The following is a 12,011-nucleotide window of genomic DNA, read 5'->3' on the forward strand; positions in this document are numbered from 1 at the left end:
TATTGCAGAGGATATGGGACTCACGATGAGAGTGATACGCATAGGAGGGGCAGACAGTGTGCAAACAAAGTAAGTAGCATTTGTTGAGCATCTTCTCTAGGCCTTTTTCTGAGGCAGAAATACTATGTCTGTTCTTATATAAGCCGTCCAAAGCCTTTAAAGCCCAGTACTATTAGCATTTCCTTAAAGACCACTAGCCAGATCTAAAGCTATTACCCTTATCTAAAACCCTGTCTAAAAGTGATTTTCATCTAAAGAACCTGCAAAGATAATGGAATTTTAATTTTCTTGATTAATATTATTAGAGTAAAATCAATTTATGAAGTATGAATTTTTTCTTCATTCAAAATATTTGTTAAGCTTTGGCTTCTACATGCAGGATAGGGTTTTATAGTATCATACTCTACAGTTTCAATTTTTAAAGCACTTTTTCAAATACAACTGTAAAGAAACTGAGGCTGGTAGGTCAGGTAATCTTTTCATCATTTGTGACTTGATGCAGTGTGACTTGATTTGTGACTTGATGTGACTTGAGCAGCTCTAGAAGCTAGGGTAGGGAAAACATAATGCCATCAGAAAATAAGTAAGAGACATACGTTTCTGTTCTCAGGTCATAATTACTAGTACTACCAACAGCGAATTCTAGAATATTTCACATAATCAGTAATAGATATATTTAAATATGTATATCAGCATTTATATTGTCAAATATGCCTGTTTTGTTTTACTACTAATTCTGGTTTAGTTTCAGATTAGATGGGGTTTCCTTACTATTTTTTACCAATACTCAATAAATGCTCTCAACATTACCTGACATCAAAATGTATTAATTCATGGTAGCATTAAGCCTCCATTAACTTTTATCATATCTAAAATAACAATTTGCCTGTACAGTATCCAACAGCTAAGTTGTCATCTAGGTATTTAGATGAAATATTTTTCTTTTAGATTCATTCCCATCTTTTTTCACTGCAGGATTCTGTGTTGTCTTGAAATCTAGTATATATGTATTCTAACATTACCTTCCTACATGAACATTGTGGCATTGATTTCTTTTTCAGAACTTCATTTTCAACTTTTCCAATCAGGCCATTATGATTTTGAAACATGTCTGTGCTTGTCGTTCACTATTTCCAGTTATTTACCTCTTAGTTATATCTTTGTTCATGTTTTATGTTTCGGTTAGTCCATAGTCACCTTACTCTTGTGCAGTTAGTATTCCTATGACTACATTAGTATCTTCACACTGATACCACAGCATACATTAGCAATTACGCAGCATTTTTATTTGCAGAAGAGTAAAGTACATAAAAAAGGCGCTGGTATTTCAGGAGTTTGGGTGGAATGAACTGAAGAACAGAGAAAGAAAAAATGAGACTGGTACAAAGACGGGAAATTCGCTTCATTTGATGAAACTGATGTGATTGTAAAATTAGTTTAATTTGTCCCAAGGAATATTTTAATCCTATTCTTTCCCATCTTTTCCATTTGCCTATGAAACATTAACAGAAATTCAAAATCACATTTGAACCATTAATAAAGCAGAACACATACATTTAAATTGTATGTTTTGATGATTTTGTTATCTCACTGAAAATGAACATTTATGTACATATACATCTATAATTTCTTTCTAAAATATCTATCTGCCTTTCCTGGTGTATAAGGGAATGAAAAATGAAATGCCATGAAGAGGAGATAGTAAAATATTAGCTACATATAAATATAACTAAAAATATTTGAGAAATCAATGTAGTTTATAAGCTGTATATGCTTCTTGAGGTGAGTTTGCTTCATCAAGAATGGAAAAAAAAATATACGCATTCTGGACTGCTCAGAATCTAATTAAAATCCTGTTGGGAATTTAAGTGTGGGCTCCACAACATTCAAATATGTAAACTGTAGGACCTTATAAGCAGTCAGTGAAAATAACTGCAGGGAACATTTTCTAGAGTGAAAGATTGCTTGATATTGAAATAATTGCTATTGAAGACAAAGATTATTATAGCTAGTTTCCTATTTTGAACTAATCAGTAACAGTGGTGAGTAGAAATAAGAACTTAAAATAAAACATTGTTTAACTTTTACATTGTGGCTGTAATAGTAGATACATGAAAATGAAACTATGGCCACATGCAGCAGCCATTTGTTACAAAAGAAGGAAATTGCTTTGTGTTAGGTTGCCTTTGAAAACTCCTGTTAGTAGAACTGTCAGTTTACCTGAAGACTGATTTCTTCAAGTGGAGACCATTATTTGTAAAGCGTTAAAACACATAGCTAAATGTAAATTAGTCACCAAAAATTTTCAGCTTTATTTAAACTTTGGTATGCATGGACAATTGCCTTGATCATAATTCAATTTGAGAGTCAAGATAATAATCAGAAAAATGTTTGTGGTAAATAATGTTAAATATTTCATTTAAAAGGAAAATGTTTTTAATAAGAAGCCTTGAGGGGAAAGGGACTATATTTTCTTGCTTATGTAAAGTTTCATGAATAATTATAGGCTTTCGGTTAATGGCACCAGAAAAGAATCTGTCATAAGTTAGCACTTCCTCATTTTCTGTCCAATGCGCCTATGAAAGGTTAAATCAAAAGTATAAAAGTTCTGTCACATTGCTCAGACAACTAAGTGTCGAAGAGTGTTATTTAAGTAACAAACATCATTTACTGAACTTAGTATGTGCTATTCATATTATATCAACAGTATAATATTGCTTGGCTCAAAAATATGCAAGGTAAGTATTTTTATTTAAGTTTTACCTATAAGAAAATTGAGACTGACAGAGTGTTATGATTTGTCTAAGTTAGTACTAATAGTACCGGAAAAAGCTGAGACTCACATTTAGTCCCGTTTGAAGTTAGTTTTCTTTTCCCTTAGAACCCCATACTGTCTTTTTAGCTTTGCCCTGTAATCTAAAACCACTAATATTTACCATTAAGTCTATTAAATTTTATTAGCTATCTTCACAATTGCTTATGATATTCATTTCTTAGCATTTAATCAATCACAAAAGGTGCTGCTGATACTGAATGAGAAAGTGAACAGGATCACTACTTAATTACGCAGTTATTGCCCAGAGACAACAAAAAGCAAATGGAGTATAAATTTCTTAAGGATTAATGGTGTCCTGCCTAAAGTAAATTAAATCACCACTTGAAGTTTGTGAATCTATGTTTATGTCTCTCTAAGTAAAATTTCAAAGACCTTGTTCAACTGCCTTACTGGAAGAACTATGAGCTTAGGTGCAGGTCAAAATTACATTATACCTCTTAAGAAAAAAATGATTATGAAAAATTACTTCAAATTACTGGATACATTTCTATAAATCACATGGTGGCAGAAGTCTGGTGTGACAGCCAGGTGGTGGGAAGAAACTGTATATACAGGAGAGGTCAGAAATAGCAAGTTATGTAAGTTTCTACTTTCCTATTTATGAGGCTTTTTCTTCCTTAATCATTGTGTAACTTTCATCTATGGTTAAGTAGAGAGTTATTGATTGACTTGGTGTGCCACAACTTAAAACATGTCTTTGAATCACTTATCTTGGCCAGTGTACTAAAGATGATTCCTGAAATAGAGACACAACATCTTACAAGGCTGATCAGAATTTTTGCTATAGAACTGTGTGTCACATACAGGAAGACCTTCTTTCTGTCCTTTCTAAAGCTCTATTTTGTGATGAAAAGCACAATGCATTTGAAAAGTGAATAAAATATTAATTTTTCTTTATTTCAAGTTTTATTTCATTCATTTTTTTCTTGCAGGGTTAGAGGGCAATGTGCCTGCTGTTATGGGGCCTCATTTTCAACAGAGAAGTGAAGAGAACCACATACATGACATCATAATGAAAAGAACCAAAGATTCAATGACATTTCTAAACATGAGATATTAGCATTAGCACAATAATACCAGAATTCCTCAAGAGAGTTATAATTGAGACAAATTAGAAAGTAGAACTCAAGGTATAATGTGACTGGTGAGGGGTTTTTAGAGATAATAAAACATTTTAATATGGCATGTCTGTGAAATGGAGACATAACTCTCCTACTCTCTGGCTTGAAATGATGGTATTATTATTAACTTCCTCAGTTATTCATTTCCACCCTCCACATCTAATCAGTCACCACATTTGCTGATCCTTCATAGTATTTTCTTCCTTTTCATTCTCACCATATACTAATTTCCTATTTCTGCTGTAACAAACTGTCCCAAATCTGGTGGTTGAAAACAACAAAAATCTATTTATTATAGTTATAAATGTTAGACGTTTGAATGGGTCTTACTAGCTAAAATAAAAGTGTGAGTAGGCCACTTCCTCTGGGAGGTTCTAGGGCAGTCAGGTTTTTTGTGTTTTCCAGTTTCTAGAGGCTAACTAGAGTCCTTGGCTCATGGCTTATTTTTCTCCTTTATAACCAGCAGTTGGAATAATCAAATCTGTCTCCTTACCCCTAACACAAATAATGTCTTTCACTTTTATAGGGGTCTCTGTGTGTCAACCCAAATAATCCAGAATAATCACCCTACCTCGAGGTCTTTAATTTATAACCTTGGCAAGTTATTTTTGACATATAAGGTAACATATTCATAAGACATAGACATTATGGGGAGCCATTATTCTGCCTATCAGAGTCATCTGACCCCCAAATGTATTATTTGCAAAATACATTTGCTCCATTCCAATATCTTTAAAAGTCTGAATCCATTATAGCATCAACTCAAATTTAAAGGTTTTTTCTCTTCCATGTTCCACACTGACTTCATCAGCAGTCATTAACATTCATATTTCTATTAGCAGTCTGTTTACGACAATCTAGGTTTTAAAATTCATGCTTCTTCAAACTTTTTCCAGCCTCTTCCAACTGACCAATTGCAAAGGCATTTCCATATTTTTAGGTATAAACATGTGTATTGGTTTCCCATTGTTGGCACAGCAGATTAGCACATTAGGTAGATTAAAACAATATATGTTTATTATCTTACAGTCATAACCACTATTTTACATATGAATCTTAGACTACTGAAGAAATGTTCTTCTAATTATTTTGCTTGCATTTGCATATTATTAAACACGTTCATTACCACCAACAAAAGCAACAGCAGTTGCTTAGAACTTCTAATAACTGTTTTGAGTACTTATAATGTGTCAGACACTTTCCTAAGTGTTTTGTAGAGTATCCAATTTGTTACATACAATGGTTTTATATGGTAAATAACATTTGATACGGGAGCAGGCAGGGAAGTGCCGGGCAGAGAAGAGCGGGTCCCTTGCTAAAGCTCCACCCTGGCTTGTGCCCACTGACTTAGGTGAGGACAATCATTTCTGTTTACATGCCCAAATGTTGCAGTTCCCCAGCCCACCCTGGCCCATCATGTCCGCATCCTGTGCCTTTAAAAACCCTGCGCCCCTAGTGGGCTCGCGCGCTGGAGGCTAGCCTTCCAGGGGAACACACTGGCGAAGAGCGCACTGACCTGCACCTGCAGACCCCGGGAGGCCGCCGCAGGTGGAACTCCTCGGAGGAGGCGCGGTCCGAAGGGAGCCGCTGCTGAGCGGCGACTGCAGGGGAAGCCGCTTCTCACTCTACCTCCCTTTCGGCTTCCGCGTCTACTGAGAGCTACTTCCGCTCACTAAAGCCTTGGACTCAGTCTCCAAGCCCACGTGCGATCCCAATCTTCCAGTAAACCAAGGCAAGAAACCCCGGGACGCAGAAAGCCCTCTAACCTTGGATAAGGCACGGGGTCTAACTGAGTTAACAAGCTGCCCACAGACGGCTAAACTGAAAGGGGGCCTGTAACACACGCCCCTGCAGCTTCAGCTGTAACCTTCACCCTAGACCCTGCTGTAGGGTCAGAGTCCTGCAACCTGCCCGTCTGCGTGCTCCCCCGAGAGGTTTGAGCAGCGGGGCACCAAAGAAGCCACCACTCACTGTCCGAGGGGGACAAGGGAGCTTTTCCTGTTTCAACTGGGACGTCACCCAGGATCCTGGAAGGTGAGTGTGAATGCGAAACTGCCAGTTCTGCCTCTCTTCCAACACCCTGCCACTTCTCTCCCTTTCCTGCGTGTAAGACGCTGTTTCCCTTCATGGAGTCTTAACAACTCTGCCCTAACCCTGGCTGGTGAAAACCCCAGACTTCGTCTATTTTCTCTCTCTCTCTCACGGTTTTACATAGCTCTTACCTCTTACCTGATAATGTTGAGTTTTGCTACTGGCCGCCGCAATGTTACTAAGTAAAACCAGCATTTGGCTCAGCCGACAAAGGTGTGGATCAGAACAACCGTTCCTAGAGGTGCTGTCTAGGCCCCCACCTCTACAGCAGCAGGCATACGGGGCTCAGGGCACCTCTCCTTATCCTTTCCCCTCCCAGCTGGGGTGCCTCGGGGTGTCTACAGCAGGCAGAGGCCCAGCCCAACAGCCATGAGGGCGGCGGGGCGGGGGCGTTGGGAAGAGCAATGCTGTGGGTGCAGCCTCTGCTTCCAAGTGTGGGGCGGGGGGCGGGAGACAACCCTGCCTTCGCTGCTACCCCACAGGGCTAATGGATGGGCGCTTCTTCCCTGCCAATGGAATGTTTCTCCCCTGGCCAAGGAATTCAAAAGTCTGAACCACGGGAAACATATAAAGATTAGAGGGATCCACTTGCACTGAGTAAGGGGTTCTTTGCCCAGGATCTCACCTTTTTGCCCCTTAAACTGTCTCTTTCTCTTTTCATAGTGAGGGGGCTCCCCCCACTCCCAGCACTGTTTCTGATGGGAAAATTAACGAAGGAACAACACCTGCTTGCTGATAACTGCAAATTCGGCTTATTTGAGACACTTAGACCAATACATACAGCCTCTAAAATACCCTTTCAGTCCCAAACTCAATTCCAAGCTTCAGACTGAGGCCCTGAAAAGAAAAACAAGGTCTGAGGCATCCAAAGCCAGACAACAGGCACAAAGTAAATGGACAGGACCAATTCCTGATGACTGAACCCCCCACCACACAGGAGGCCATGCTCCATGGCATTAACAGGGACAGGGAACTCAAAGATTGCCATCAGCAGGGAGAAAGGGAGGCACAGGTGAGGGTGGTTAATTCCTATTCTCCAGGTTTTTCCTTTTTCGAGGGTAGGTACCGCATTTGTAGCAATGACTGGCACCTGGCAAGGTCTCTGGAACTCAAGGGATGAGAGGAGCAATGTTGAAAGGGGGGACACTTGCTTTCTCTCTCCATCACACCCTGGGTATTGACGGAAAGAAGGGAGGGAATGAGGGGTGCCTCTATTCCCTGTGGTTCAGAATGGGCAGCCTACTTTCTTAACCACCCCCAGCTGATACTCCTCTGGAGTGTGTCCTGAACCACTGGGACTGTTTTGACCCTCAGAATCTGGAGGAAAAACATCTCATAGCCCTCTGCACGAAGGTTTGGCCCAATTATGATTTACAGCAAGGATTGGCTTGGTTCCAGGAACAAAGCACTCCCTCTGATACCATGCCGCAGTGGGAACCGTTCAGTGGCCATGAGGACAGATGGTCTGTGGCCGCACACCTGCAGGCTCTCTAGCAAGGCGGCTAGGCCTCTGCGGACAACGCAGGATCGATCTAACCCTCCTGTTTGCTGTCTCAGGGAAGGTTACAAGGGGCAAGCCCAGAGAATTAAAGATAGGAATCCCAGAGGCACTCCCAGCAGAGAAGTCAGCTCCCTCAAGCCCTGCTCCTCCGGTTCCATCCCCAGCTCCCCACCCAGCTTCAGCCTCTCACTTGCCCCCTCCTAGAAATCCTCACCCTAAACAAGCCCCAGTCTCACTCTTGCCCCTCCAAATGCCAGTGAATTTGGGCCCAGTAAGGTTCAGGTCCCTTCTCCCTACAGGACTTAAAGCAAGTTAAGGGAGATCTTGGCTAATTTTCAGATGACCCTGACAGATGGAGGCTTTCCAAAATTTCACTCAAATATTTGAACTCTCCCTGAGAGACATTATGCTACTTTTGAATCAGACCGTGATGGAAATTGAGAAGCCGGTTGCTCTGCAAGCAGCAGAGAGATTTGGGGATGAGCTTTGCCTCACATATACTAGTGTCAGGTAAGAGGGTGAACATTATCCAACTGGAAGAGAAGCAGTACCAGTGAATGACTCTAAATGGGATCCCACTGATGAGATGGAGGACTGGAAAAGGAATCACGTTCAGGTGTACATGATGGAGGACTTGCCTAGGACCAAGACCAAGCCTCTCAGTTATACTAAGTTGTCCATGACCAAGCAGCGATTTGATGAAAATCCCACTGCCCTCCTGGAAAGGCTAAGAGAGGCCTTCGTAAAGCACACCTCTCTATCTCATGATTTGGGGGATAGCTAATTGTAAAGGATAAATTTATTACTTGGCCCCTGATATCAGGAGGCAGTTGCAGAAATGGGCCCTGGGAATAGATAGTACATTAGAGGGCCTCATGAGAATGGCCACGTTGGTCTTTTACAATAGAGAAAGGGAGGTACAAGAAAGATGCAGAAGCTTCAGTGGCTAAAGTGCAAGCCCACAAACCCCGGAATTCCCAGGTTACACCTGTTAACTGCTAAAGATATGACAAGAACCGTTCTCTGTGTCATCTAATGTTGAGCCAGTCCTATACAAGGTTTAATTTATTTCACCAGGGTGAAACAGCTCAGGGTACAATGTTGTTATTAGTATATTTCACTTCTTATCTTTTATCTTTGGTACAAGATTATTTCCTTGCATAATACACCTGTTATAATTATTTAATTATCAAGTCTCATAATGATCATTACCTGTGCCATTTACTTGGTCAGTAATCATGCCTACTTAGTGACTATTTTTGGGTATGGGATAGAAGGTTCATTTCTTTTTTATATTGCCCATATATGTTATATATCTGTTGTTTTTCTAATATATTACAAACTTATTAAGGATTAACAGTGTTCTGCTTAAACATTAGATAACCATTTTGATTTGTGTGTAAGTGTACCTGTAAGAAAAAATGAAATACCTTGTTGTAGGATAATAAGCAAAGGATGTGAGATTAAAGTTCCACAGTACTAAGTAATTAGTTTATTTAGGTTTTCTATACATGCCATATATTGAACTCTTAGAAGAATGTTATAAATTGAAGTTGGCTGTTGCTATCAATAGCATTATTTTCTCCATCACAGAATAGTCCTGATTGTTTCTCTAAAAACTGCACACATTTTCGTCAAGTGCATAGGGTATCAACAGACAAAATAATTTTTTTTGGCAAAGGTAAAATCATTTAAATTAATCTTCCACAGAATAAGACGTAAGATTTAATTCAGTGCCCTTTAGAGCATTGATTCTCTAATCATGGCCATGATCTTTCATTAAAGATTTTCTGCATCCACCAATAGCTGACATAATTTCATCAATGTCTAAAGGTGATTTAAGAAAGAAATTAAATTACATATGCAAAGTCAGTAAGCTGATAAATGGCAGCTTCTAAAGTAAGTGTTTGAACTTTTGTTCTTTATCTTTCTATGAAAGGCCAAACATCTGGAAGTCAATCTCAATTGAAAAAATATTTATTGGGTACTCAATATATGGAAAACACTTACATATGCTAAAAGAAATCAATATGTATAAATAAGATTTTTTTCAAATAACTCACATTTTATTGGAGAAATAAATATTTATGGAACTATTTAAAACCTGTTATAGTGTTTTAAGCACTATGATAAAATATTAGTAAAATATTATGAATGCCCCAGCATTAAAGTAGAAGGGGATGAACATTGAGTCATTACAAAAAAGAGCTAATAAAGGATAATTTGTGAAGATGTTGGAAGGATATAGAAGAAGGGAAAAGGGGTGTTGAACTATTACCACCTTTGACTTAAAGAGACAGAGGAAGGAGACTGTTACTGGAACTCGGATAGAAAGAGAAGACAATTAGCATTATTATCATTATTTTGAGACATGGTATTACTCTGTCACCCAGCAAGTAGTAATATAGTTGATTGCAAAAATCAAATACATGAAAAAAAAGAGTTTCCTATTAAAGGTTCCCTGGATGAATTAAAACAGCAAAAAGGAGGTTATTATTCCCACTTCTTTATTCCCCCAGGAAAAAAAAAAGTCACAAAAACTTTTGAAAGAATGAACTTAGTTACAAATGGCAGCTTACTATAATAAAGCATCTGATAGAATAAAGACGATCAGGAGATTGGTTGAGCCTATACAGCCTATGAGGTCAGTAGAAGCTATTTTAACAAACTTATGATCCTCAAGTTCAAAAACAAAGAGAAAAAACAGAAGGATGACTGGTGTTTTCCGGAACACTTTGTGCTAAAATTCACCTTCTGGATTCATAAACAATGAAGAGCACAACATCAATAGGCAGTCCCTGATGATTCCTTGGGTGATATTGTGTAGTTGCTTGGGATACCGCCTGCTAAAGGCACACACGGGAAATTCACGTTGTCATCCTACCGAGCTCTTTCTTTCAAGCAGTTAGCTGGATTGTAAGTAGGCCACGCTCAATGCGCTGTTATGATCTGCCTTTTTTTTTTTCAGTTCACTTGAGTCACCAAAAATTGATTTTCTAGCAAACAAGTGTCATTATAAAATATAGTTATTATTTCTGTTTTTCTAGTACCATTAGAGATTACTTAGTAAAAATTTTGCAATGGATTCTTTGAGTCACATGTGTTTTTTGTAGATGAATTATCTCAAATGTGATATTAATTCCATTTAGTTGTAAGCCATACAATACAGTAATACATTTAAATATGGTTAATATTTTTATTTGCTACAGAGAATAAAGGTATTTGAATATGTTTACAATAGTTATATTTTGAATCAAGTATTTTAAATATACTGTCAAAATATTTTGCATAATAGAATACTTCTACATGTGTTATGAATACTATCCTATCCTTTCAGAATACTGTCATAAGCTGCTTAACAATGTTTCGTCAATGACAGACCACATATATTTTGATTATCTCATAATATTATGATACTGTGTAATGCTGTGGTTTTACTATGCCTTTTCTATGTTGAGATATGTTTAGATACACGAGTACTTACCATTGTGTTACAGTTGCCTACAGTATGCAGTATAGTAACATGTTGCCCAGGCTTGTGGCCTAGGAGCAGTAGGCTATACCATCTATTCTAGGTCTGTAGTAAGCTATGTCATCTAGGTTTGTGTAAGTAAACCATGAAGTTCACGCAATGACAAAATTGCCTAAGGGCACATTTTCCAGAACGTATCAGTCAGTGATACATACAGAGTACATATGGCCTTGTAGTGACTAAAAAGGTGGGCTATCTTGTTCAATTTTTATGATTTCTTTAATCAAGAGATATAATTAATATAGCCATATCCTTTTGCATGTAATCACTGAGATATTGGCTGGACCTAAAAATTGATCTTAATTATATTCTTCTTGGCTTTGAGCTGGACACGTCCTCTTCAGTGGCGGGTATCACAGAATCTCAATTCTACAATTTGTGGAGTCTAGCACCTTAAGATGTTTGAAGGCGATTTGATTTTAGCCTTATTTGATTGCTTTGCATTTTTAACATGTTTCATGATCATGTTCTGTGTCATTTATCATGTCTTCAACTTTAGTCATTTATTGTTTGAGAGAATATACTGAATAGCATTTCTAAATAATAGATTTAGAAATAATTTCAGAATAAAGGCAATCTAAACTTTATTTGAAACAGAACAAAAGATACAGGTAAGAGGATCAGTATTGCCATTTTATGTGGAGCATTGTTATTCTGGTGAAAGTCTTGTTTTAGAAATTAAATGTGATTCCAGTTTTCATGGGTCACCAGATTTTTCTGTGAACAAAAGAAGACAATAACAACCTATTATTAAGCCAGTGAATACATCACTGCATCAATACAATTTTTTGAGTAAAAAAAGGTAAAGACACAGGATCCTAGTGGCAAATGCATTTTAGTGGTGCATCTTATAGTTAGTACTGTCTTAGATTGGACTTGAATAACCCAGACGTGATAGACTATGACAAATTCTAAAGTCACAGAGGCACC

The 12,011-nt window shown here is 38.1% G+C and overlaps 2 long non-coding RNA genes across 2 annotated transcripts in view; both read left to right on the forward strand.

The window, feature by feature from the left end:
• LOC141581482 (uncharacterized) overlaps positions 1-2,613 on the forward strand; it is a 74,014-nt gene extending 71,401 nt beyond the window's left edge. Inside the window, exon 3 of the long non-coding RNA XR_012514153.1 lies at positions 9-2,613. This is a non-coding gene — a long non-coding RNA (uncharacterized LOC141581482). The remainder of the gene's footprint in view (positions 1-8) is intronic.
• A 760-nt stretch (positions 2,614-3,373) lies between these two features.
• The window catches only part of LOC141581483 (uncharacterized), a 205,789-nt gene continuing 197,151 nt past the window's right edge, over positions 3,374-12,011 (forward strand). The window contains exon 1 of the long non-coding RNA XR_012514155.1: positions 3,374-5,991. This is a non-coding gene — a long non-coding RNA (uncharacterized LOC141581483). The remainder of the gene's footprint in view (positions 5,992-12,011) is intronic.

The sequence above is a fragment of the Saimiri boliviensis genome, chromosome 15, assembly GCF_048565385.1.
Source record: "Saimiri boliviensis isolate mSaiBol1 chromosome 15, mSaiBol1.pri, whole genome shotgun sequence".
NCBI classification, from domain to species: Eukaryota; Metazoa; Chordata; class Mammalia; order Primates; family Cebidae; genus Saimiri; species Saimiri boliviensis.